Here is a 27,917-nt window from a genome sequence, read left to right on the forward strand (position 1 = left end):
CTACTATTGAAAGAGTGGTAAGGACAGACCTCGTAGACAAGGGCAACTTGCACAAAGACACTTGTGGGCGGCTAGCCTAATAGGCATCCGGTAGGCAGAATTCCAGCCAGCGGGAATGGCTAGCGAAGGTGTGACTTAGCCTGGTCAATTTCAGGAAAGGCCAGGAAAGAGCTGTGTGAGCAGAATGAGACAAGGGAAGAAGGTAGGGAGAACGGATCAGAAATAAAATGAGGCAGCACAGATCACACAGACCCTTGGCATTTCTTCTTGAGGTAAATGGACAGCCATCAGTTGATTTGGAACACAGTTGTAACATGTTCGAACATATTTTCAAAGGAAAGCCCTTGCTTTTGAGGCTCATCTTTGGAGGGCTAGAAGAATTTTCACCACTAGAATCATGGTGATAACAGTGAATCTGCTGGGATTGGTAAGATTCTACATATGCTTTGGAAGTAGAGAGGATTTCCTGGCAGATGAGATGTTCAATGTGAAAGAAATAGAGGATGTGAGAGAGTCTGAGAAATTTTAACTTGAATGAAAGAAAGCATGGAGTTTATCAACAGACATGGTAAAACCTCAGACTGGAATATATATTTGTCAGTGAAGACTGAGAGTTCATTTTGGACATGTGAATTTGAGAGGTCCTTTGGGAACCCAAGTATATCATGTGCCAAGAAAGCAGTTGGGGAGAGGAGATTAGATTTTGGGAGATCTGAGCTATAGATGTATATCTGGGAGTTGTCAACATATGGTGTTTAAAACTATGAACTTGGATTAGATCACTCTCTGTGTGGGTGTAGATAGATAGGAGAAAATGAAAGCTGCCTCAGTATTAAGGGGAGAAGAGAAGATACCAGCAAATAAAACTGAGAAGAGATGGCTAGAGATCAAGGATAAAACCAAAGGTGTGTGGGCACCTGATAATTCAAGTTTCAAAGGTTGTTTAGGAAAGAGAAATTAACTGGGTCAAATAATCATTGAATAAATTAAGGACAGAGAATAACCTTCTATGTGTTCAGGTTTCTATGAATTGGTATGAGTCTGAAGAATACATAGGAAACCGCTAGTGTGAGCTGTTATCCCTGGGAAGTGAGATAACAGGTGAGCAGGAAGGGAGAGGAAGATTTCAGTTCAACATACTCAGCAATAATTGACTTTCTTCCCCATGGGTGTGGATCACACTTATAATGAAATATGAAAATATGCCTAAACTAGAAAAATAATAACCATCTAGGTGACAAAATAAATTAGATAACAACTGATGAAAATATCAAACAGGTTAAACTTGAAAAGTAAAAAAAAAAGAAAAAAGAAAAATACAAATCTTCAAAAGAGCATCCATGGAACCATAACGGAATCTCAAACTCTGGTCAATCATTGCTTGGATTGAACATTACCTCCAGATGACATGTCACCTCAGATGGATAATGTGTAATAGGTAATCTCAAAAGTATTTTAAGTGGCAGATGGCTCAAATTATTAAACATACATAGATAGCTAAGAAAAAGCTGTATGGAACATAAGAGAAATAACTACTCTGTAACTCTGTGAATGGCGAAGATTGGTTGTAGAGTCAAGAGGAGGGCTCTCCAATCCAACACAGGCTGTCAATGAAGGACACAGCCCACAGGAGTTTTTCCCAAGAAATATTGTAATGCCACTGACCACTGTGGAGACTTATACTAGTCAGAGACCAGAGCCAGGTCAAGTAAATAACCTGGAATCAAGTATGAACCAAGGATCCATTGCCTCTCCAGGCCAAAGGTACATGGTAAATCAGATATAAGGCAAGAGATCTCTAGAGTGGTGAGTTACAAGGTCAGCGGTTGCCCTAAAACTGTAGATGAAATCTCGGAATAAAACCAGAAGTGCTGGGGTGCCTGGGTGGCTTAGTCGGTTAAGCATCAAGACTTCGGCTCAGGTCATGATCTCTCGGTTAGTGAGTTCGAGCCCCACATCAAACAGCTTGGTGCCTGCTTCAGATTCTGGGTCTCCCTTTCTCTCGCCCCTCCCCTCCCCCACACACACACATTCATTCTCTCTCTCTACTAAACATTTTTTTTCAATATATGAAATTTATCATCAAATTGGTTTCCATACAACACCCAGTGCTCTTCCCAAAAGGTGCCCTCCTCAATACCCATCAACCACACTCCCCTCCCTCCCACCCCCCATCAACCCTCAGTTTGTTCTCAGTTTTTAAGAGTCTCTTATGCTTTGGCTCTCTCCCACTCTAACCTCTTTTTTTTTTCTTCCCCTCCCCCATGGGTTTCTGTTAAGTTTCTCAGGATCCTCATAAGAGTGAAAACATATGGTATCTGTCTTTCTTTGTATGGCCTATTTCACTTAGCATAACACTCTCCAGTTCCATCCACTTTGCTACAAAGGGCCATATTTCATTCTTTCTCATTGCCACGTAGTACTCCATTGTGTATATAAACCAGAATTTCTTTATCCATTCATCAGTTGATGGACATTTAGGCTCTTTCCATAATTTGGCTATTGTTGAGAGTGCTGCTATAAACATTGGGGTACAAGTGCCCCTATGCATCAGTACTCTTGTATCCCTTGGGTAAATTCCTAGCAGTGCTATTGCTGGGTCATAGGGTAGGTCTATTTTTAATTTTTTGAGGAACCTCCACACTGTTTTCCAGAGTGGCTAAAATGAACAAATCAGGAGACTATAGATGCTGGAGAGGATGTGGAGAAACGGGAACCCTCTTGCACTGTTGGTGGGAATGCAAACTGGTAAATAAACATTTTAAAAATGTTTAAAAAATAAAAATGGAAAGTGCTAAACTACCAGCATTTTTTTTTAATTTTTTTTTCAATGTTTATTTATTTTTGGAACAGAGAGAGACAGAGCATGAACGGGGGAGGGGCAGAGAGAGAGGGAGACACAGAATCAGAAACAGGCTCCAGGCTCTGAGCCATCAGCCTAGAGCCTGACGCGGGGCTCGAACTCACGGACCGCGAGATCGTGACCTGGCTGAAGTCGGACGCTTAACCGACTGCGCCACCCAGGCGCCCCAATAAAATGAATTTTAAATAATGAGTAATAAACCAAAGGTAAAGTAAAAAAAAAAAATTCTTCATACATTTTGTAATGTTTTTACATTTCTTTAAGTTCTCTCAGAGACAGGCAGGTATATTTTTGTTTGTTTGTTTGTTTTTGTAAAGAGAATTTTGGCACTATCTCTGCAGGCTAAACTTATTCTCTTACTTTCATGGAGTTTAAAAAACTTACCCTGGCATTAAAAAATGTAAGAGTAAATGCATTTACAAAAATTGGTTAAGTAACCATTAATGAAAATATCTTGGCTTCTGTGTTTAAGTTATTAGTCATAGCTTTGTGACTAGAAAGCAGAATATAATAATTTTTCAGGGTAGTTCTCTGTGAGTCCACAATGCTGGGGAAGTTTTCCCAAGTCTATTTGTAAAAACACTCATAATTTACTAGTTCTCCATGGTGACATGAACTAATGGACCATCTTTAAATAAATTCACTTAGAGATCCAGAATATGGCACAATGCTCTCTTTTTCTGTAGTACTGTAAAATTAGCATCAAACACAGAAGAAGTCACCATTCTTCACCTCCCCCATGGTTGTCATCTCTGCACCGTAAATCACAGAGCAAGAATAAATGAAGTTGTTTTTCTCCTGTCATTCATATTTCATATAGCTTTCTCTATAGTGTAGAAGTATTTCATTTTTAGGAAGGATTAATGCCAAAGGGTTTATTGCCTTCTATCAGAAGCATTTAGCTAGCTTTAGAGATGTTACTGACGAAGTTGCTTTTAACATTTGTGTCTATGTGCACACATGCATACACTGTGATAAACATGCAATGTGAGGGCATCACAAAAACACTTTAAAATACATTTAAAATATATTTCCAGTGAATTTCCCTTAACTTTCAAGATTTCTTAGCATGGACATGTGCCTGTAAAAAGGAAGCAATCACCATGGCTGGCATTATAAAACAGATCTTTGGCTCCTTGATACAACATTTATAATTGATATAACTTTTTTTTTTTTACAGTTAAATTGAATCAGTTAAAGACTGATTCAATGTCCCACTTTTGTCTCTCCGTATGTCTGTCTGCATACCTATGTGTATGTGTAAAAGGGAGCAAGTAGATGGTAGACATGAATGTAATTTTAGGGATGCTTAATTGAGGATGGGGAGAAACATAGAGAAAGTCCAGGTTTCTTTTCAAGAAAATACCAAGATGAACTCTTGAATAAGCAGCTGATATTGTCATGATAAAACTGACCCTTAGCTGAAATTTCATACTCTTGGCGAAAATAATTCATCTGCAGTTGTAAGTCATAATGCTTCATGGACTTGCACATTAAGATTTCCTGTAATGACTTGGAAATCCCCAGGAACAAGGGAAGGGGTCTAACCCATTATTTGGTTGTGATAACATGACCCACATGAATGTTAGGGGATAATGGGCAACTTAGCTCACTGCAAATCAAACAGCTCCATGATCCATCATTAACCTAAGTGAGCCTTCGTTTATTGAAGTAGCCCTCTAAATGAATAGGTCACAGCCTATATAAAAGCTCAGAGATTTGTTAATGTTCCAAGGACTTAGAGTCTATTAGATCAGACGGCCTGAGCACGTACAAAATTATAGGTGCTTTGGTAACATGCTTTAGCGTATATATAAATATTTTAAAGAATATTCTTTGAAACTTGGTTTAAACAGGGCACGCTGCATTTGAGACATTATCCTGCACAAATGTGGATATGAGTCAAGTTGAAAAGGAAAAGAAAGGACTTTGTAGAGAGATACTCCACAAGAGGAAATAAGTTTCCACTCTAAACCGACTTTCATAATGCAATTAACTCCATTAGGGAGAATGGAATTTTGAATACTGTTCAAATTAAGGCAGTGCAGTTAGAAGCAGCAGCAATTGAGGAAGAATTAGCAATGCCCTTCTGAAGGGAGCTACTGAATTAAACCTTGGAGGGCTTTAAGATTAAGTCATTTAATTGTTACTTTAGGAGCTCTGGACTCTGCATAGACACGAGTCCAGGTGTTAATGCTGATTCTCCTCTGTTCTCTCCAGATAACAAAACTGCATCTCAGAGCCAATTAAGACAAATCCTTAAAGGCCTTTCCCCCATTTTTAGTGAATTCTGGGAGGTTTATTTTAATTGTGGACACCATGGGGAATCAGGGACATTATACGTAGTGATACAGTATTGAATCTTGAGTTGAAAAGAAAACTAGTACTTGTCCAAATTATTCTGTATTAACTTTAAAATCATTTTTTTTGGTCGGCTGACACTCAAATTCTATTCTTTTATTCCCTTAATAATCTTAACAGAACACGGTTTCCGTACTGAATACGAACAAACGGCAAGCCTAGCAATTATTACACTTACAAGCCAAGTTATATGCATAATACATTACTATAAAAATTCACATAAGTCACAAGTATGTCTCCCTCTCCTCCCTAAAGATTACCACTCTTATCATCATGTAAATCGTCAAACTTCTCCTAGATGCATGTGTATGCTTAAGTAAATTTATGTACCCATATCCATTCTTTCATTCATTCATTCATTCATTCATTCATTCACCAAAACACTAATGGAGGGCTCCTACGTGCTAAGCACTACTGTATGGCTTCCCTCCTGTGGTCTCCATTTCTTTAGGAAGACAGACGATGTAACACAGTATCATGTAAGCTGAAACAGGTCCTATTTAAAGAAAATTAAATATGGATAAAGGTAAAGATAATTCTGAGAAAGGAAATGCTATTTATAGACCGTAATTAGAAAATGTAGTTCTGAAGTAAGAATATTTAAACCGAGATCTACATAAAGTAAAGGATGAATTGGGTGACTGCAAAGTCCCTGTGGCAGGGATGAACTCAGCATAATGAGAAAGAAAACGGAGGGGTTACACCAGATATTGCCTTTAAAACACAGGAAGTACTTAGTGATATTGGCTGTCTGTACATTGAATTGGGGTCAGGGGAGGAGATAAAAGTAGAAGGAGAAAGACTAGTTAGGAGGCTACGACGATAGTGGTTGTATCGAAGGCGACTGGTAGAGGTGGCAGTCACTGGATTAAAGATGTACTTAGGCAATAAGGCCATGAAGCCAGCAGATCTAATACTGGCACTGTTCAGGGCGAGAAGAGAGGAAAGCAAGGTCTCAGGGTTGACTCTAATTCTTAAGAAATTAAATGAATAATTATATAATTTACTGAGATGAAGTAGATTAGGAAAATGAAAATATTTAGTTGTGGTGATAAGGAGCAGAAATGAAAAGCTTGGTTTCAAACAAGTTATGTTTAACAGGACTGATACATGTTGCTACGGACTGCATGTGTTTCCCTGAAGGGCGGGGCATACAGGCTGAATTGCTAACTCCCAATATGACGGTATTTGGAGGTGGGGCCAATGGGAAGTAATTAGGGTGAGATGAGGCAATAAAGGTGGGATCCTCATGATGGGATAACTGCCCTTATAAGAAGGGAGAACACAGAGCCTGCTCCCATGCTCTGTAGCAACATCAAGAAGTCATATGAAGACACAGTGAAAAGAAAGCCATCTACAAGCCAGGAAGAAAGCTGTTGTGGTAGGGTCCCCTTCCTAAGGGAAGGAAAAAAAAACAAAACAAACAAACAAACAAAAACAAAAAAACCTGAAGGCAACCAGGTTATACACATACGTGACAACATCCCTCAGGACCTTGTAACATGAAACCTCTTCATCAGACTCCATGTTTGTATGTTATCATATATGGGAGACAAAGAAATGGAAAATATATTTTAAAAAACGACACCACATGGCATTCGGGGATCAGTGCTTCCGGTAGGAACCCAACTGAGCAGTGCCAGCAGGAATAAATTGCTTCCTGGAAAGAAAAGCCTCAGGGTCACGACTCTATGCGAGAATCCATCTACACTTTCACCAGGAACCCAATCAGCCAGCACCTCAATTTTGGACTTCTAGCCTCCTGAGTGGTGAGAAAATAAGTTTCTGCTGCTTAAGCCACCCAGGCTGTGGTATATATTTCTGGCAGCCCAGCCAGCCTAATACAGATGTGCAAGTGGAAACACTGGGTAGGCATCTGGAGATTAAAGTCTGAATTATCAGAACAAAGATTGGAGACAAAGACATACATTTGGAAATGGGCTTTCAAATGGCATTAGAACCTGTACTACGGGATGGCATTACCTGTTCAGTAAGTTTCTAGGTATGTGAGCAGGACCTAAGACTGGGCCCAGGGATACTCTTGACAGTTTCTATTTATAGGTGTAAAGACAGAGAACTCGGCAGAGGAGAATGAGAAAAAGGAGCCCGTGAGAAAAGAATAAAATCAGAAGACAATGACAAGCACATGGAAATATTTCTGCAGAAAATAATCCAAGTATGAGAACTGCTAGGTTTTTAATTTTGATGGATGCTGCCTAATTTCCCTGCAAAAAGATCCCACGGTTTATAATTAGACAAAACCCTAGGTGGTGGACCTATGTTTTTGTGGTATGATTGTGTATTCTGAATATGCCTGACATTTTTGTTTTTCAAAAGTAATACCTACATGACACCACTGCTGTGTCTAGGGCAGATCACATCCCATGTATTTTCATTTATACCATTTCTTTCATCACCAGTGTTATATAATCACAAGCATATAAAATTCCTTGTTAAATAAACACATGAAATACTGAGATTTGAATGTATTATGAAATAATTGTTTTTTAATGTTCATTTACTTTGAGAGAGAGAGAAGGGAGAGAATGCGTGCATGAGAGCAGGGAAGGGGCAGAGGCAGAGAGAGAGAGAGAGAGAGAGAGAGAGAGAGAGAGAGAATCCCAAGCAGACTCTATGCTCAGTGTGAAACCCAATGCAGGGCTCAATCCCACAAACCGTGAGATCATGACCTGAGCAGAAATCAAGAGTTGGACACTTAACCGACTGAGCCACTCAGACACCCCAGCATAACTGTCTTTTTAATTCCTCATTTAAAATTTATATTATTTATATTTAGTATACACATGAATCTGTTGTGTGTGCCAGATTACTTGACACAACTCTAATTTTGGTTGTAATAGCTATGATTCTAACACTGGACTTCCTTCCATGTAACGATCTTATAGTGGTGACCTTCTAGTAGGCAGTTTAGTACAAATATCAGATAATGATTTAGATAATGAGGTATCTCACTGTGAAACACCCTTCTGTTTCAGAAAAGTATTCTTGGCTTCCCATTCTTGTCCAAGTAAACATATAACATAAAAACCTTGCCAAGAGCTTATGTTTTCACTTTTTACCCATGCCCATGATCCTGTTGCTAATAATTAGGGAAAAGTAGAGTTTCAGGAACCATTTTGCTTTTAAAATAGTCTGAAATCACAATTGGAGTAGGCTACCCTTCCTGGAAATAAACATTGACCCACAAAGTCCTAGGAGGACATTTCCTTTCGGATACAAAGTTGATTACTTCCTTGTTACTTCAAGTATTCCACATTCTCTCTTCAGAAATAGTTTTAAAAACATCATACTATTCAGTGCTAATGATAACACCCCAACATTTTTTCCTAGGGGCAGTCTTTTCAAGTTAATTTCCCCTACTTTTCAACATTTACCAAACATCTGGATCTCTTTGAATTAAATTTAAAAGTATTACTTTAGATAAATTAAATTAACATCACATTTTGGTTGATTACTTCCTAACAATCCTTTTTGACATTCAAGACATTAATAATTGCTGAAATGTGAGCTAAAATTATTTGATATTTGGCTTTTGAATACTATTTCACTTGTGTTATTAAAATTAATGACATCTTCTAATTGTATATTCTACCTGTGCCCTGGATATTATAAATTTTAATCTTCTCTATATGGCTTCAAAAACTCAGGAGCTTTCTGGGTTAAGTTGAAATTGGCCCTGGACATGGAGGGCAAGGAGAGAGATTGGTATGTGGCAGATTTGGCAAGTAAAGTAATTTCTGCATGAGACTTGTTATGGGTGCCCACAAGATAAGTTAATCTCTGCATCTGACTGACAGAATCTTAAAAGTTTGTGTAGAGGCCTTAACAGTGTTCAGTCACATACTCTGTCTAATGGTCTCAACAACACTTTACTTTCTCAAGGTTTTGTCCTTGAAACAACTCCTAGTGTGAGAATGGTGGGCAGAATGCACACTCCAAGGACAGGAAAGAGGATGAGGAACTTCTGATTGCAAGGGTCCAGCTCAGGGGTCAATAGGGGGTCACAGCCTTTTGATAAACTCCTCCAACACTTTAAGTTCTCCATCCATCATTCATTTTCTTTTCTCTTTCTAATGATTCCCATCTCATCTACGCACATGCTCAAATCTCTATATAAAAAAATAATAATAATAATCCCACAAACTTCCCTTGGCTCTGTGCTTTCTATTTGGTGATTTATTCTCCTTGTTGCTGGACTTGTAAACCTCTTGAAATATGGTTTCATCATAATCTAAACTTCATTGATTATTTACACTACCAGAAATACCCATGCCTATTCATTAAAAGCATTCTTGCCAAAAATAAGTGGAATTATTTTTAGGTAAGTGACCTGAAAACCACAGACATTCCAACATGGCAAGTATATTTTAGCATATGGCAAATGCTGGCCACCACATGTTTTCATCTAACCCAGAGGGCCAGCTCTGGCTATAGTTAATCTCTACCAATCTAGTACTATGGTCATGGAAATTTCCAAAGAGAAAGATCTATTAGTGAGTGTTGTCTATGTGGTAATATTATACTAACCAAGAGAAGAAACCAAGGATCAAAAAAAGCAGAAGTTACAGAACTTACTGAGTATATGGTATACTTCAGGTGTAATCAATCATGCTTGTAACTAGCATCCTACTTTGTGGATAATTCCACAGTCCCAAGCTATGTCCTAATGTTGATTTCTTTGTACTTTGCACTAAGTATGCACTGGTTCAGGAGTTGATACACAAGTCCTGTATTTCTCTATTGGGTATCTGTGCACAAACTGGGGCCTCACTTTCTCTCAGCAGACTAGCCATACCACGTACATGAGATGTACATATTTTAAGAAGAATTTCACATTGTTCAAATAGCACATCCCTTATATGCAAGGTAAGGTAGATCCTTTTATGGAGTAATAACTTAAATGTTCACAGAGCAAGGAGTATGGGAAAAAAAAAAAAAAACATAACCCTTAAGTGGAAAAAAGAAAAAAAAACAAAACCTGGAACATACTGGAGATTTAAGTTATCCCTTAATACCAGAGCTATAATATGATAAAGTGATACAATCCTGAATGAAACTAAATTTACAAAAAACAGTAAATACAGGGCCTGTTTTCAGCAGTTTAACAAACGCTTATTAAATTAAGTGATAATTAATAGTTGAATAAATAAATTCTTAAAACATTAACCAGCAGCTCACAAAAAATAAAAAACTACTATGAGAAGTTGATCTGTTATTCAATTTTACAAGAGTCATAACTTTCTCTTAGTCTTTTCTAAAAATGTTACTTACCACATATTATTAGTCATCTTATCATGTGATGCTTTAAAATAACTTTGACTAACCACTATGGACATTCAACACGGGCAGCAATATTCACATTCACACACAAATGAGTACACACACACACACACACACACACACACACACACACACACACTTCTTTTTAAAGTTTTGTAATGACAGATCACCCTTTCAGCATAGTAATTCAGGGGGGAAAATGCAATTACCTTAAAGTCAAAAGTTAAAATGCTTTCAAAAGCTGTAAGAGTGTAAATTGCTCAATTATCAAGTGTTAGTGAAGGGAAAGTTCCCATGAAAATCATAAATCTTCATTCCTTAATTAATTTTATTTGTCTTGATATGAATTGACCCACTTTGTAAAAGTAAAACTCCATATCTGTTAAACAGGAAAGAGCAAATAATTTCCACCTGTCGTTAGATATAAATGGAATCACGAATTGGTGCAAAATGCTATCTATTGATGTGGTAATACTGACAGGGTGGTGCAGGACATAATTACTTTAGAAATAGCTTTGTTAAGAGACTAAAGAAATGATATCTTACCTTAAATGAGACTTCCGTAATCACACTTCCTCTTTGGAAGTATGAAGACGTTTGTAAAAGTCTATTAGTAAGTCATCATATTACACAGGCCTTAGATTTGATTTTTTTTTTACGTGAAAACATGGTTCACTTCTGAAGAGAACCATCACTGTATGTATTTTCCTATCACAGTTGTTAGATTTAATGATCTGACATCTAAATGGCACAGGTGTGAAAACACAGTAATATTGCACATCTCATGTAAGAACAGTTGCAGCAGACTATTTGCAGTACTATTTCATCAGCGAGAGTGATTTGATGTTCATCACAATCATTCGAAGAGGTAAGAGTGACAGACATTCTTATTAACCACAAAATGATAAAAGATTGATTTCAATCAATATCACAGCCTAGTACATGAAACACGTTCTGCCAAAATACCAGATGCAAAAGATTCTAAATCCAAGATCAGTGTGTGCTCCATCCTCAAAGGATGCAGTCATACTGAGGTAAAAAATGTCACGTGAAGCATTAGCTGGGATCTTTTCCCATAAAGTAAGCACGGCTTTTGCTGTGATAAGATCTTAATATGTATTATCCCACATGTAAAACAGAGGATGCTTCCCTCCCATTATAATTCGGCTCTCTCTTTATGGGAATTATCTAAAATGATCGCATCACTAAGCAGATCAGTGGAAAGAATCAGGTCCAGTAGGGAAAAAAAGCATTCTTGGCTTGAAAACTCCCCTCTAGTGCTAGAAAACGGTACACAGCAGTCGAAGTTAAGAATCCAGAAACTGGAGATTTGCTGAACATAACGGAAAAGAAGATGTGATTTTTTTTTTTTTTTAATGAGAAGGCGGTTAATAACAGCAGAGTTAAACCTAGAAGTTAGTCTTCAAAATACAAGCCATTAATAAAGGAGAAAATATATTCTGGAATTGATTTTCAAGTACATGGAAGACCTCTTTTTGATACAGCAGTTTCTATAGCAGGTGGAGGCAATGTCCCCAGATCTCGTCACTGAACGAGCGGATGTGCCCCTTAGTTAAATTACTTAAGTGGAAGCTTCTACTTTGTGTGTGGCTAAGCTCGCAGCATTCCAAAACAATTTGTCAATTAACTGCTTATGGCTTGGGAAGAGTAAACATTTGCCTTTCAATTCTGAAGAGAACTTCTGCTGGAATAATGGAAATATTTGTAAGAAAAACCTACTCAGGTAATTGCCTTTCTAGAAATAATAATGAAGATGTATAAATTAAAGGGATTCTCAAATTGATTTTGATAATTGAATGAATAAATGATGCCACTGAATGAGGAGGTTCAATATTTCTGGACAGCCATGCACCTGGGTTTTAGAAATCTTGAAACCAGTCAGGTATGCTGAAAAGACCAAGCAAACTATTACCTGCTTGGCATGGTTGGATTTCCACGTTTTGGTCATGTAGAGTGTAATTTAAAACTGTAAACACATTTGCATAACCTGCTCTATTACATTTTTCCCCCTCAGTATGTAAGGTGATTTTCTAGCTGAGCAGTTTGAGAATGAGCTTCAAAATACCGGATGAGAAATTGAGAATCATGAAATGGTCACAGAATCACCCAAAAGTATGTCAGTTCTCTCTCCAAAGAGTGCAGAGAAATGTCTATAAGAGACATCATGTACTGTGAACTATAGAGGTGCTGAAGCCACTATGATTTCCATGTGCAAAGAATGACGTTTAAGAGGGAGAAAATATTTATAAACTACAGAATGTCTCTTTGGAAAAATGATTTGCTAGCATGACCTTCTACTGCAAATAGTTCTTTCTTTTTGAATGTACCACCAAATGTTTAATACCTTTAAGATAATTTTTGAAATGCATATTATATAACCCACAGATCTGGTAATATCTCCTCCACTTGTCCCAAATTAGTTTTGTTGTAGGAAACTCAGCTGTATACTGAGAGACTAGCTATTAAAGCATTGCATTGCTTTACAGTTTTCTTTAGTGAAGAATGAAGTTTTTAAATATATGTGTCTTAGTAAGCGTCAGTGAAGAAGGATGTAGAGATGTTAATGTATTTTAACAAAAATCAGGAGAGATGGGTATTTTCAGAATTTTTTGAAAATAAAGCATTAATTACTTTATAGTAAAAAAAAAACAGATCAATAAAGCCATTTATAAAATAACCAGTTGAACACCTCCCTAAACATAATTATTTCCATTTGAAAATTCAACCACGCTAAGCAAGGTACAGGAGTGGTTAAAACATTTCTTTCCCTCCCCTTTTAATTCAACCTCTCGCTCTCAAGACTAGAGACTTGTTTAGAACTTACTGAAGTTTCCCAAAGCAAAACCACGCACCAGTTCCTAATTCAGATGCCAGGTCTGTGTGCAGCCTCATTCAGCTTCTGAGGACGCCAGGCAACACTTTATTAATCATGTATGAATTTCTGTGCGTATATCCTGAAGCGATCACACACGATGCAATCCCAATAAAAAAGAAAAAGAAAAAAAGGAGCCTTACCTGATGGCAGAAAAGGCAGCTGCAGGAACAGAATCAGAAGCAGCAGCAGCAGGATGCAATAAACCAGCCTTGCACCGAAGGTGAGACCCTTTTCTCCTCTCCCTCTCCTTCCTCTCTCTCTCTGTCTCTTTTTTTCTTCTAAAATCACTGTAGCAACAAACTGCCTTGCATTTCGTCCTCTCTCATTCACAGAAGATCCTCCAAGCCGGGCAGCCAGCAGACACCACTTTCTTCCTGGAAGCGGTCTGCCTCTCTTCTCAGAAACGCCTGGACCCCTCTCTGTGGCTCCCTCCACGTTTACCCTTCGGATCAATAATGCTCGCGGAGCGGCTGGAGCTCAACTGCAGCGGCGAGCGGCCAGCCAATGGGGGCCCAGGATTCCCTCCCAGTCATCTCCCCGCCCTCAAAACAAAACACAGCGTGCCTTTGACACATCACCGAGTTGTGAAAAGTAATTGAATCTTGTATTCGAAACGTATCGTGTTTGTTCTTTTTCCCCCCTAGCGTTCATTGTACAGTGCTGTGAATGCATGGAAGGACTCCATAGTTCTCAGGACACTCATTAGAGGAGCTTAGTGGAGGGGGAAGCGTGGGCGCGGGCAAAGTGACAGCACCTGGTTTCCTTTGCACCTGGAGCTTTGCTATTAAAAGGCTTTGAGGACTGTTGAAAATCAGGGAATTGGGAGGCAAAGGCTGGAGTCCTGCTTCTCACTCCGCTAAGTAGCTTGATTGTTTTTATCTTGTGGAACCCGAGGATAAAGTCCATTCCACCTGGAAGCCATCTCCTTCTCGGAACGTGGTCTGAACAAGAATCAGTTGCTAGTTGGTGATAACCTTAGCCAAGAAATTTCTACTAATCCATTTACCTGCTTCTGTGCTGGCTGAACCTGGTCCGGTTTTTATGAGGAGCTAAAATCTGTTCAGGTTATATGTTGGGCTTGTGTCTTTAATTTTGCATGTTTATGTCTTGTAAGATTACTTTAATTAATATTAATTTGTGTTAGGAAATCTCTTAGTGATTACTTGCAACGATAGAGGATATTACAAGGATTTTCAAAATCTTATAATGAAAAGGAGCACTATTGGAAACAATACTACTACATCCGTCCAAATTCCATGATAATCGTTCTTTACATTTTTGTTGATTCACAACTTCAGGAGTTCCTGTGGATGAAATTTGAAACAAACCATATACACTGAGGGCAAGGAGAGACCAAAGCAAGAGTCTGGCTGCTCTGGATTGATAGGCGGCAGCGTTAATAAGAGAACTTAAATACAAGGCTTGCCTTAGGTGGCCACAGACTAGTAGATCTCAGCACCTGCTCTCCTAGAATCTTAAACGTTTATGTGAAGGTGTTGATGGGGTTCACCTATGTATACAGCCCAGATGCTCTCAGTAACACATAACTGTCTCGAGCTCTTGAAGTGGCTCCTAGTATGGGAACAGTGCACCTAATGTACATTCCAAGGATGGGGGAGGCAGTGAGGAGCCTCTGATTGCCTGCGTCTGGCTTCCTGGTCAACTGGAGGTCACGTCCTCCTATTGACCTTTTCCAACAATTTCACTATCGAAGTACTAAGTACTGACATTAAGTTCATGGGAATCATTTATTTTCTCTCCAAGAATCTGTCACTTTATCATTTATGAGTCAAGGATGCAGCAATATTTGGGATAATCATTCAATCTAAGTATATCAAAACCCTCAAGAGCACAGTATCTCTGCTGTTTTAAACATATGTATAAATACAAGGAGCCTTGGTAGCTCAAACAGCTGCACAAATAGGAATGTCTCTTCAATGTAATTGTTGAATGAGAATAAAATTAATGTGTCTTTCTGAAATCTCTTTGTTCCACTGAAGTAATACAAATGGGTTGATGCATTTGGTGTAGCCAAGCTTTGTGTGTCGTGACAAGTTGAAATAGCTTGGGGAGACTTTACAAAAAAACAATTTTGTTACCTGTCCATCATGTGAAGGAGCCATGGAAAAGTGCGATATTTACAGCACTGTATGCTGTGTTGCTATAAAAAGGTGAAAGCTAACTTTATTGTAACTCACTCATGTAACCAGTAAAATTTTATTCAGGACGTTCTCTGGTTAACAGTAGTCACATGGCTTTTGTGAAGAAAGGAATACACTAAAGAAATGATCATTATAAACGTTTGTTTTATTTCTTTTTTTTTTTTATTTTTAATGTTGATTTATTTTTGAGAGAGACAGAGACAGAGTGTGAGCAGGGGAGGGGCAGAGAGAAAGGGAAGGGGAATCCGGAGCAGGCTCCAGGCTAGAAGGCTCCGGGTAAGCTGTCAGCACAGAGCCCTGCCAGGGGGCTTGATACAGGAAATCACAAACAGTGAGGTCATGACCTGAGCCAAAGTCTGACTCGTAACTGACTGAGCCACCCAGGCACCCCTGTTTTATTTCTTAATTGCATAATAACAAAGGGGGACCTGGGTGGCTCAGTAGATTCAGGTCATGAGCTCGCTGTTCATGAGTTCAAGCCCCACATCTGGCTCTGTGCCGAAAGCTCAGATCCTGGAGCCTGTTTCAGATTCTGTCTCCCTCTCTCCCCCCTTCCCCGCTTGTGTTCTGTCTCTCTCTCAAAAATACATAAACATTAAAAAATATATATAATAACATGTATTCATGTATTTGAATTCATTTGTTGATCACAAATAACAAGTGACTGAATATAGATTATTCTCTTTGTTCTGCAGCTCAATGGTTTTCAGTGTGTTATTCCCAGACCACTAGCAAAGGTATCACCTGGGAACTTGATGAGACGGCAAATTCTCAAGCCCTTTACTATTCCTATTGAATTGGAAACTCTAAAAGTGGTATCCAGAAATCTATGTTTTAACATCCCTTCAGATGATTCCAAAGCACACTCAACTCTGGGGGTTGTTGCTCGAAGGAAGGTATGTGCAAACTACTGCAGAAGACCAGCACCTATTTTTGTATCAATAAATCGATAAATTATTTATTTATCAATAAATCGATAAATCAATAAATCGTTTTCTGAGTTTGAGCCCAGCATTGGGCTCTGCACTGTCAGCATGAGGCCTGCTTGGGATTCTCTCTCTCTCTCTCTCTTTCTCTCTCTCTCTCTCTCTCTCTCTCTCCCTCTCCCTCTCTCTCTGCCCCTCCCCTACTTGGGCTGTCTCTGTCTCTCTCAAAATAAATAAATAAACAGAAAGGAAGGAAGGAAGGAAGGAAGGAAGGAAGGAAGAAAGAAAGAAAGAAAGAAAGAAAGAAAGAAAGAAAGAAAGAAAGAAAGAAAGAAAGAAAATTCTGTTACCCACTGCTGAGGGCATTGGGCATTACAAGATGTGCTATATAATTCATATTGGTGCCAAGAGTTGAGAAAACAGTAACATTTGAAGATGGGGTGGACAAGATTCGATTAATGAAATCAGTGGGATTTGGAATCGATTGGAAATGATGATATGGTAACTTACATTATTCTATGTCTTCTATAGATTTTTCCTACTCCACCCTGGTGGACGGATACACTTCTCCATTCTAGCCTTGGTTATATGACTTGCTTCAAAATATGGATAGAGAGAACATTATCATGTTCAAGCAGAATACTGAAGAACAAGTACAGTTTGTGCTCATTTCATGCAGAAGCTTTTCCTTCACCCTGGGCTGTTAAATGAAGAGAACAATGGAGTCTTAGCTGTCCTAGGATGGACATGTGGTTTGAGAGGTTAATAAAGCTTGTATTTGTAAGCCACTGGGATTTTTAAGGTCATACGTCACCACATGGGAACCTGATCTATCCTGACTAAAAATAAGTAAGTAGAATTCAAAGTAATTTGAAGTGAAGAAGTGCTAAAGCAAAAGTAATGACTGGGACAAGGCATTTAACTGGAAACTCAAAAATCATTTTTGAGGAAAGAACAACAAAACTAGTAGAGTTTCTTTAAGGAAAGAATGGCCTGAAAAGTGGGAAATAAATATTAAAAAGAGTTATGACAGCAATTAAGGCGAAGTTCTTTAGCAATGGGGAGCCATGGAGACTGTTTAGAAGAGGAATGGCATCATCAAAATTGTGCGATAAGATGATTACTCTGTTGGCAAGAAAGAAACAAAAAGACAAAGGAAAATTCACCACAAGGATGTGAAAAATCAAAACACGATGTAATATGGGCCAGGGACAGAAGTATTGTCACCCTTACACCTGTATTCATGAGTTAACAAGTTTCATCAACCTGACTTCCTAAATATCACTTAAATCATCATTTATTGTTTATTTGGTCCACAACTATTATCGTTTCGGTCCAGGCTTTTACCCTTCCGCCCTAGACATTTGTGGCCAATTCTTAATCAGTATCTCTGTCTCTTTGATATATCTGTTATTAGTCTACAATAATTGGTCGACTTTGCTTCACATCTTTAATTCAGGATTCACCTAGGCTGATGGGACATTCCCAATCTCATGGAAGAGGGAAAGGAGATACAGGAGAATCTCATTCAAATAACAAAAACAACAATAAGTGTTGCTCAGAAGTGATGAACATCACTTCTGTTTGTATTTCTTTGGTCAAGGAATGTCAAGGACACAATACTAAGTGTGATGTCAATGTAACCAAAATGCATAGTCTTCCTAGTGGAAAAGAAGCATAGGGAGGGCCAGTGATTATTTTGAAGAATAGTGTGGTCTACCTCATTCTTCTCTAATGCTAAAACAACAAAATCTGAGGTTACCTGCCAGGAGGTTTGCATATCTAGGGTAAAGATCCTTTACCTTCCTTTATCTTTGTTTTGTCATTTCATATGTAATGCTTGTTGTTAAATTGACATGATTTCAAACCTAAAGAAAAACAATGTAAGAAATCGCTTAAGCGTAATGTAGAGGACTCTATTAGGCTATAGATGTAGGTGGCAGAGAGAAGAAAATTCAGAGTGTTCAGTGTTTTAAATCTTGTAGAGTGTTTATCCTTGCTTGTATTTTATTTATTTTTAATTTTTTTAATGTTTATTTATTTTTGAGACAGAGAGAGACAGAGCATGAATGGGGGAGGGTCAGAGAGAGGGAGACACAGAATCTGAAGCAGGCCTCAGGCTCTGAGCTGTCAGCACAGAGCCCGACGCGGGGCTCGAACTCACGGACTGTGAAATCATGACCTGAGCCGAAGTCAGACGCTTAACTGACTGAGCCACCCAGGAGCCCCGCTTGTATTTTATTTAAACCAGAGGAGGAATGAAAGGACCATGTGCACATAGCATATGTACCGGTTGATCAACCAAAACCAGTGTAACAGGGCCTGATCAAAGTGGCCCCTGTGAGCAACATGGCTTGCTTCCACTGGGATTTCTAGAGAAGTATACAGAATACCTCCAAGAGTTTTTCAATTAAAAGGCTACAAGCTTGTTTCCCTTATTGCTCTAGATTGTCACTCTTTTGAGATATATACACATGTAGGCACAGTGACTCCTACTATTCTTTGCAGTGTAAAGGAAGCCCGAGAGCTGTAAGCAAAGACAAGACATGGGCACTTGAGGGATTCACCGTGAACAAGGAAGTGGATCACATCCACATGGATCTGGTCCTCTCGGCTGCGGCTGAAATCAGAGGGTCTGAGAAAACGTAAGCTTGTCACCTGATATCCAACAATAACAGTTAGGTCAATGACAAGGAGTAGGATAAGAAGACAAATTTACAAAACTGTGATGTCAAATATTTTGGGATACAGATTAAGGCGGAATGCCCAGATGGCCTCGGGTGAGCTGATGATTTGAAAATAGCTGGACAGAAACTACTGACACAGAGTAGGAAATAAGAGATTTGGGCACTCATGCAATAGCAATAAAAACACTACAACTATTAGTACTAATAAGTGGATTAATATTTACTGAGTATTTACTAGATGTCAGACATAGGGCTAAATATTTCACTTATATTTCCATAGTACGAAGGTGGTAACATTATTTTCTTCAGTTCAGAAATGAGAAAACAAAGTCACAGGGAAGTTAAATAACATATAGTGGTCATAAACATAGTAATCAGTGGAGTCAGGATTTGAACCAAAGCAGCTGAACTCCAGAGACCATTTTGATAGTCACCAAACTCCAATGCTTGCCTTTAATATTTCTTTACTGTCATATAAATACAAAATCTGAATATAGCAGTTCTATAGTTATTGATATCCATGATGGAAAAAATCTTGATTATTAAAAAATAACGTTTTTTTACCACATGAATTGACTGGTATTTTTTTTTAATTTTTTTTTCAATGTTTATTTATTTTTGGGACAGAGAGAGACAGAGCATGAACGGGGGAGGGGCAGAGAGAGAGGGAGACACAGAATCGGAAACAGGCTCCAGGCTCCGAGCCATCAGCCCAGAGCCTGACGCGGGGCCCAAACTCCCGGACCGCGAGATCGTGACCTGGCTGAAGTCGGACGCTTAACCGACTGCGCCACCCAGGCGCCCCAAATTGACTGGTATTTTAATAATCCATTGAACAAATAATTGTTGAATTCTACAATATGCATTGCTTTGTGTTGGGGTGAATCATAAATGCAAAATAATAAACATTATAATCTCTAGAGACAAAAAAAAGTCTTTGGCCCTCATGAATTTATAGCACCTACGTATTTTATCACCAACTATATATTAACTAAGTATTCTTACAATGAAATATTGTTTTGACTTATGGAGATTATAAATACATCTCCATTAGGAACAGAAATAAATGTTAACATTTGAGGGGCACTTGGGTGGCTGAGTTGGTTGAGTGTCCAACTGGAGCTCAGGTCATGATCTCACAGTTTGTGGGTTCGAGCCCTGCATGGGGCTCTGCACTGACAGCACAGAGCCTGAAGCCTACTTCAGAATCTGTGTCTTCCTATCTCTCTGCCCCTCCTCTGCTTGTGCCCTCTCTCTCTCTCTTTCTCTGCCTCTGTCTGTGTCTCTCTGTCTCTCTCAAAAATAAACATCAAAAATAAGAAATAAGCATAACATTTGAAAAGGAAAAGATGCAACTAGCAAAAAGCTTTGTCACAAAACCGTGAACCTCAGTTTCAGCAGAGTTGCAAACAGAGATCATACCCACTTCAGTAATTTTCTCACTGTCTTGATTAGAAATGCACATGGGACTTAGCCTTATATGGAAAGAACTAATTTCTAAAGACCATGTGTGCGTTTGAAATTAAACATTATCTCACTTAAATGTCACAGCAGTAATGTAAGAAGATATTTTCATTGCCATTTTATGGATAATATAACTGAGGCTCAGAGAATATCCTCTGCTCAAGGTCAAAGTGATAATCAGTATCAGGATTCAGGACCATGATTGACACTCAGTAGATCTCACTCTAATGTCATTCTTTTTTTTTCCCCCCCCTCAAAATGACACCTACCCATACTGAATTATCTATTTACTTGCAATAGTTTCTCCTTAGCCTGTGGGCTGCCATCAATCAGTAGAATCTCAATTCTCACCTTCCTACAAACTTCTACTCCCCGTAATAGGAAAAATTCTGGTGAGGCATATTTTGGGAACAGCCATGGGTACTAGTGAATACGTGAAAATTAAAACCACAAGAAATATGAGCAATAGTAATATGTCCTGAGGTTGTTTGAAAAGACCACAAAATATAGCTTGTTTTAAACTGGTTGCTACAAGATCAGTATAATTTGGATATGTAGAAAGATTTACATATTCAAGCTTGAAGCTTCTGTAAAGCTAGACTAGTCAGGGTCTAGGACTTGTGTTATGGAAAATTGATAAATTTATGAAGTCAATATATATTAGATCAACTATAAAATTAAGAATTGTTTATTTCTGCGGTGTCTGGTTGGCTTGGTCATTAGAGCAGGCGACTCTTGATCTCGGGGTTGTGAGTTTGAGACCCACCTTGAAGGTAAGGATTGCTTAAAAATAAAATCTTAAAAAAAAGGTTATTTATTTCTTTTTAATTTACTGGGAAGAAGAGTCCAATTTAATATTCATTTTTACAAAGAAAATTTAAGTGACAAAAATTTTTTGACGCTCTGTGATATAAATTACATACCTGGGTGTCAATTTCACGTTAAAAATAATAACATTAACAACAACAAATTAAGTGTAAACAAATCATAAAATAAGCATATAAATACATTAAACTTCACTGCCACCAGAGAATATGCACTCGAAAAATTCAAGCTATGTTAATAGCTTAGGAGTACATCATATATCCCCAAATCTGAGTTTTGTCTATATCTGACACCTTTATATTTCTGGTTGCCTGTAAGTTACACTTATCATAAATTTAAAAGATTCAAATTTTGTAAACTTATCTCATGTAAACATTTGTAATATTTTTAAATAAAATATATTTTATCTTTTTTCTTTAAATGTATAGAGAGGTAATTTTTATTGAATAAGTACATCCTTGGTTCTGAAAAGTTTCTTAGTTTAACAAACATTGCTCCCTTACAGATATTAAATTCATTTTAAAACAAAATCTACTTTTTCAAAACAAAATCTACTTATTTCCTAATTAGTGTCTTTTACAATATATCTGTGTCTGGTATCAGATCCTCTAGAAGTATAAACACTCAAAATTGGGTATACTAATATAATCATATTTAATGTATAAATACATACTAAAATGTATTTTATATCAAAAACCTGTTTTCCAGTTTTAATAGTTTTAATCTCTTCTATGTGTATTTGTATAGTCCATTTATTTTGTAATTGGGTTGGCAGCATTATCATTCATCTTTACTATTTCCCTCTTTAAAAATATACCTAGGGGCGCCTGGGTGGCTCAGTCGGTTGGGCGGCCGACTTCGGCTCAGGTCACGATCTCATGGTTTGTGAGTTCCAGCCCCGCATCGGGCTCTGGGCTGATGGCTCAGAGCCTGGAGCCTGCTTCCGATTCTGTGTCTCTCTCTCTCTCTGACCCTCCCCCGTTCATGCTTTGTCTCTCTCTGTCTCAAAAATAAATAAATGTTAAAAAAAATTTAAAAAAATGTATGCCTAAATAAAACAACTTTCTTTTTTTTTTCTTTTTTGTAAGTAGGCTTCACGCCCAGCAGGGAGCCCAACGCAGGGCTTGAATTCATGACCCTGAAATCAAGACCTGAGCTAAGATCAAGCTCCCAATGCTTAACTGACTGAGCCACCCAGCTGCCCCAAAGCAACTTATTTTAGAGTTTGCTGTGATGTTAGGTTTTATGGTCAAATGTCTGCCATTGAAATAGAATAATCATAATGGAGGAAATCAGGTTTTTACAAAACCACACACAAGTAGAGAAGAACAAAAAGCAAAAAGAAATGAAAAGAGGCTATATCGGTGTATATCGGTCTATGAGCTCAAAGGAGGAACCTGCATCAACTTGGCCTTTCCTACGTATGTTACTTATTTGCTCCTGCAACTCAGTCTGATTCAGAATTATAAACAATTATAAAGTGATTCCAGTCTGCAGAAACCCACAAAGAGCTGTTGGAGGAGTTCAGAAAGAACGTAACTTCTAGTTGTGGGAGCTGGATTGGACAGTCAGAGGCTCCTCACCAACTTCCTGTCCTTGGATCTTGTGGTCTGCCTACAGTTCCCACAATTTTTCAAGAACATAGTTCATCTATTTTTGAGAGCACGGTCTTGAGAAAGCCATGTGTTGTTGCAACCATCTGAGGATACATGTGACTGAATCCAGGTAAGGCCTCTATACACACTTTTAAGATTCTGGTGAGCCCTGGGAGTGTTAAGATCGACTCTTATAGCCAAGGGAGACTGGCCTCTTCTGTAAGTTACCTTGCTTTTTAAACCTGCAAGCTTGCAATCGGGAATGGCCTGCCTCTTTCTTAGGTCTCTCCTTGTTCTCCATGTATGGGGTCAGTTTCAAATTTTACCTGGGAAACTCCTGATGTTGTGACCCTAAAACAACTAATCTTGGATAAGGTTAAATTTATAAATAAAAAGAACATGAAGGCAGTGGGCAAGTAAAGGTCATTTTCCTTGTTTAGTAATATCATCCACTCATGTTGGTATAATATTATTATAGTAATATATTACTATATATTATTATATGTAATATTATAATAATGTTATCCACTCCTCTTGAAATAATAAAATCTTGAAGTAGGGAAAGATGGATAATTGTGCCTCATCATGAAACAACAACAAAATAAAGGCATAAAAGTAAACCAAAACAATACAAAGATACAGCATCATTCTACTCAATCCTAGAGTGGACATACTGGACTTTTAGCTGAATAAGACAATATATAAAGCTACTCTTCTCTGAGATCTCTGGGTGCTGTACATGATAAATAGTCCATTTAGAACTAGCATAATTATCAAGGGTACTCAAATATAGGCATAATTTCTGATAAATGGCCAAGCAAATTTCATTCCATTTGCAATAAAGTGGTGATTAGAGCAAAGTTTTAAGGGACACTGAATATCATTACCTTGCAAAATAACAAATTTTAGGATACTGAATTTTTTGACTATTGCTTAACTAAGATCTACAAGTCCTGGGTAAAGAAGACCTGTCTAAATAGTTTCATGCATGAGTATAAGCAAAAGTTTATTTCGCTATAAGCTCTGTATAACTAAAGAAAAATATGGCTGCCAAAAATACAGACAATCTAAAGTTAAATGAATAGAAATATTCAAAGAGATAAAATATTCAAACATATTTGAAATATTGAATATTTAAAATATTCAAAATTATAAAGAGAAATACTGCATGTTTGGAAAGTTCCAAGACTATAATGGAAAAGTTGGGGAAAACTCACTTGAGACAATAAACACTATAAATTTATGTGTCTTTATGTTGAAGACACATCCAACTAGGCCTGCTTCGTTTCAAGGGCAAAATGGTAACAAGTGGCAGAAGTTATAGCTTAAAGTCAACCTTCCAACACTTGGAATAGTTGAAAGGTACGGTCATTTGTGTGAAAACACAGAAGTTGCCTAAAACTAGAAGTACCTAATCAATGTATATTTAACTGAACATTTTTATGCTTATAGAAGAGTAGACTGACAGGGAAGGTTAAAATACTCATGCCAAATTGACATTATGAAAGAAAGAAAAATATTATCTTATTCTCTCTTACTGCTATTATAGATGGTATGAACCATGGATGGTTTTAGAGGAGAAAAGATTTGTTTTTCTACTAATACCAGATTAATAACATGCCAATGCCAGTTCTCATTTCATTGACAGTTCCATTTTGAAAAAATCCTCACAATTCCCAATATTCTTTATTTTTATTACCTTCATTGAATTACAATTTACAAACCATAAAATCCACTCATTTTAATGTGTTTTATTTTTATTTTTATTTGAGAGAGAGAGAGAGAGACAGAGAGAGCACACATGAGCCTGGGAGGGACAAAGAGAGAGAGAGAGAGGGAGACTGAGAATCTGAAGCAGGCTCCAAGCTGTCAGCAGAGAGCCCCATGTGGGGCTCAAACGCACAAATCATGAGATCATGACCTGAACCCAAGTCGACGCTTAACCAACTGAGCCACCTAGACACCCCCCACTCATTTTAGATGTACAATTCAATGAGTTGTAATATATTTGTATGGTTATGGCACCATCACCTCAATCCAATTTTAAAATATTCAAATCAGAGGCATCTGGCTAGCTCAGTCAGTACAGCGTGCTACTCTTGATCTCAGGGTTGTTAAGTTCGAGCCCCACAGTCGGTGTAGAGATTACTTAGAAATAAAATATTTACTAAAATATTCAAGTCACTTAATATGATTCCTCAAGTTAGTTTACAGTTATTCAGTCTTTAATTTTAACCCAATCCCAAGCAACCACTTATTTACCTCTGTAGATTTGTCAATTTCTGTACATTTAGTATAAATGAACTCCTATAATATGTGATCTTTTGATTTGGTTTCTTGTAATTAGCATATTTTTGAGCTTCATAATTGTTGTAGAATCCGCAATCCATTCTATATATGTTGCTAAATAGAATTTTATTGTTTGCATGTATCATATTCTGCTTATCCATTCACCAGTTGATAAACATTTGGATTTTTTTTTCACTTTTTGACTATTAGAAATAATGCTGTCGAATACAGGTCTTTGCGTGGACATATGTTTTCATTATCTTAGAAATATCCCTAGGAATGCAATCATTTTTTCATATGTTACACTTATTACTTTTTTGAAAGAAACTGCCACATTCGTGCCAGCAGTATAAGAGGTCTCCAGTTTTCCACTTGTATTTGTCAACCATTCATGTTGTCTGTGTTTTTTTATTATAATTATTCTAGCAGGAAGAAGTGGTATCTTATTGTGGTTTTAATTTTCATTTCATTGTGGTTGAATGTGAGCATCTTTTCATGTAATTATTAGCCATTCATAAATATTTTTTGGTGAAATGGCTGTTCCAATTTTTGCCTCATTTTAATTGGAGTTTGTTTTCTTACAATTGTTAGATTTCTCCACATTTTCAGAAAGTTGAGAGAAATACAATTTGCAAATATTTTATTCCAGTACTTTAATTTTTAATGGTGTCTTTTGAAATGGAAAATTTGTTTTCTTTTTAATTTTGAAGAATTCCAATTTAGGGGCACCTGGGTGGCTCAGTTGGTTAGACGTCTGACTCTGGATTTTGGCTCCGGTCATGATCTCAAGGTTGTGAGATCAAGCCCTGCATTGTGCTCCACACTGGTCATGGAGGCTGCTTAAGAATCTCTCTCTCTCTGTCTCTCTCTCTCTCCCTGCCCTTCCTTCCCCTCTGTCTCTCCCTCTGCCCATCCCCCCTCTCTCAAAAGGAAAAAAGGAAATGAAGAATTCAAATTTATCTATTTTTTTTAATATGGGTTGTGCTACTGGTACTATTATCTGAACATTGGACATACCATGTCACATGGCAGGTAGAGTAGATGGGGACTATTGAAGGAATGAATACAGAAAGAAGCGAACAAACTGGAAATCAGACAACCTCAATCTACCACAGTTGTAGAATTCATACAATTGCCAATTATTGTGGCTGGTTTATTTTAATTTCTTCTTTTTTCTTTCCGAATTTTCTTCCCTTTTTCTTTCTTTACTTTTATTTTCTCATTTCACCTAGCTTTATTTGGCTTCTTTACTGGTCTAACCCTTGCATTTGATTTCACATGTAAATTTTTATTTCTCTTGTGTTTTGAATGCTAAGATTTCAGCTAATGAAATCAGCTTATTTTTATTTCTCTCTTTAGTTGATTTTTATGTATAGCATTCAATTTATTCTCTGTATCAGTGAATGACTGATTCTGAACAAGTTCTTTACACATGACATGGGTGCAAGCATGACTTTTCCCAAATCAGCATGTGAGAAATAAATCCTGTAACTATCTCCCACTGGGAACCATTAAGCTGCTATAACAGTAGTTCAGAGTCAGCTTTCTCGCCTGTAATATTAAGGATCACCCTCCATTCCCAGAGGAATGTCTTAAGATGGGTACTATCTCTCACTTGGCAGCCATAAGTAGCAGCTCTTAGCAAAAATATTTTAAAAGGCACTCTCCAAAATACCCTGTCCTCCTATTACCACGTGGACCACAGCTCTTATTGCAAAATGTGTCAACACATAATTAACCTACTGAATGGTAAGGGCAGGAAGGAAACAGTGAAATATAGTAAAAACTCAGGCATTTTAATAAAAGTATACTGTATTTCTAAAACACTGAAGCAGAAAAAAAAAAAGAACGAAGAGAAACTTCAGACTAAAAGGGACATTCAAAAGATCATGACTTTAGTGCCTGGCTGGCTCAGTTGGTAGAGCTTGTGACACTTGATCTTGGAGTCTCATGTTCCAGCCCCATGTGTACAGTAGAATTTACTTAAAAAAAAAAAATCATGACCTACCAGAAATTTATTTTTCTGATTTCAACACCAAACAATTAATGCCAAAAAACTAAGCATTAAATTTTTATTATGCTGGCTTTTATATATATCCTAGGCTTCTGTGCCATACAAGGAACCGTGGATATATGAGAAGCAATACTGCTGATTCATTAATTTTCTTCATTTGTTCCTGAAAGATAGAGCTTATATTTACAAGGGAAAATAATGCTAAGATATTCATAGTGTGTAGAATTTGGCATCTTCTGCTTCAGCGGATTTTCCACAAAGTTGCCAAGCCGGTTCAATGAGAAAAGGATAGCTTCTTTCAACAAGTGGTGTTGGGGAGATTGAATATCCTCACACAAAAAGATGAATTTACCATTTACTTCATATGACAAAATTCTTTTTTAATTCCAAACGGATCATACTTTAAAGTGTGATATCTAAAACAGTAAAAAGATTAGAAGAAAATCTAGGAAAAATCTTTGTTGCTGCAAGTTAGGTGGAAAGTTCTGAGATAATAGTGACATGATATGTCCAATGGTCAGTACTAAATATGAC

At 37.6% G+C, this 27,917-nt stretch overlaps 1 protein-coding gene across 1 annotated transcript in view; it reads right to left on the reverse strand.

The window, feature by feature from the left end:
- The window catches only part of CDH12 (cadherin 12), a 1,058,455-nt gene extending 1,044,469 nt beyond the window's left edge, over positions 1-13,986 (reverse strand). The window contains exon 1 of the mRNA XM_040492478.1: positions 13,562-13,986. The gene's annotated coding sequence lies outside the window, so the exon portion shown is untranslated. The remainder of the gene's footprint in view (positions 1-13,561) is intronic.
- Positions 13,987-27,917: the final 13,931 nt, after the last annotated feature.

This window comes from Herpailurus yagouaroundi, unplaced genomic scaffold (assembly GCF_014898765.1).
Source record: "Herpailurus yagouaroundi ecotype Mexico unplaced genomic scaffold, PumYag 29, whole genome shotgun sequence".
Taxonomy (NCBI): domain Eukaryota; kingdom Metazoa; phylum Chordata; class Mammalia; order Carnivora; family Felidae; genus Herpailurus; species Herpailurus yagouaroundi.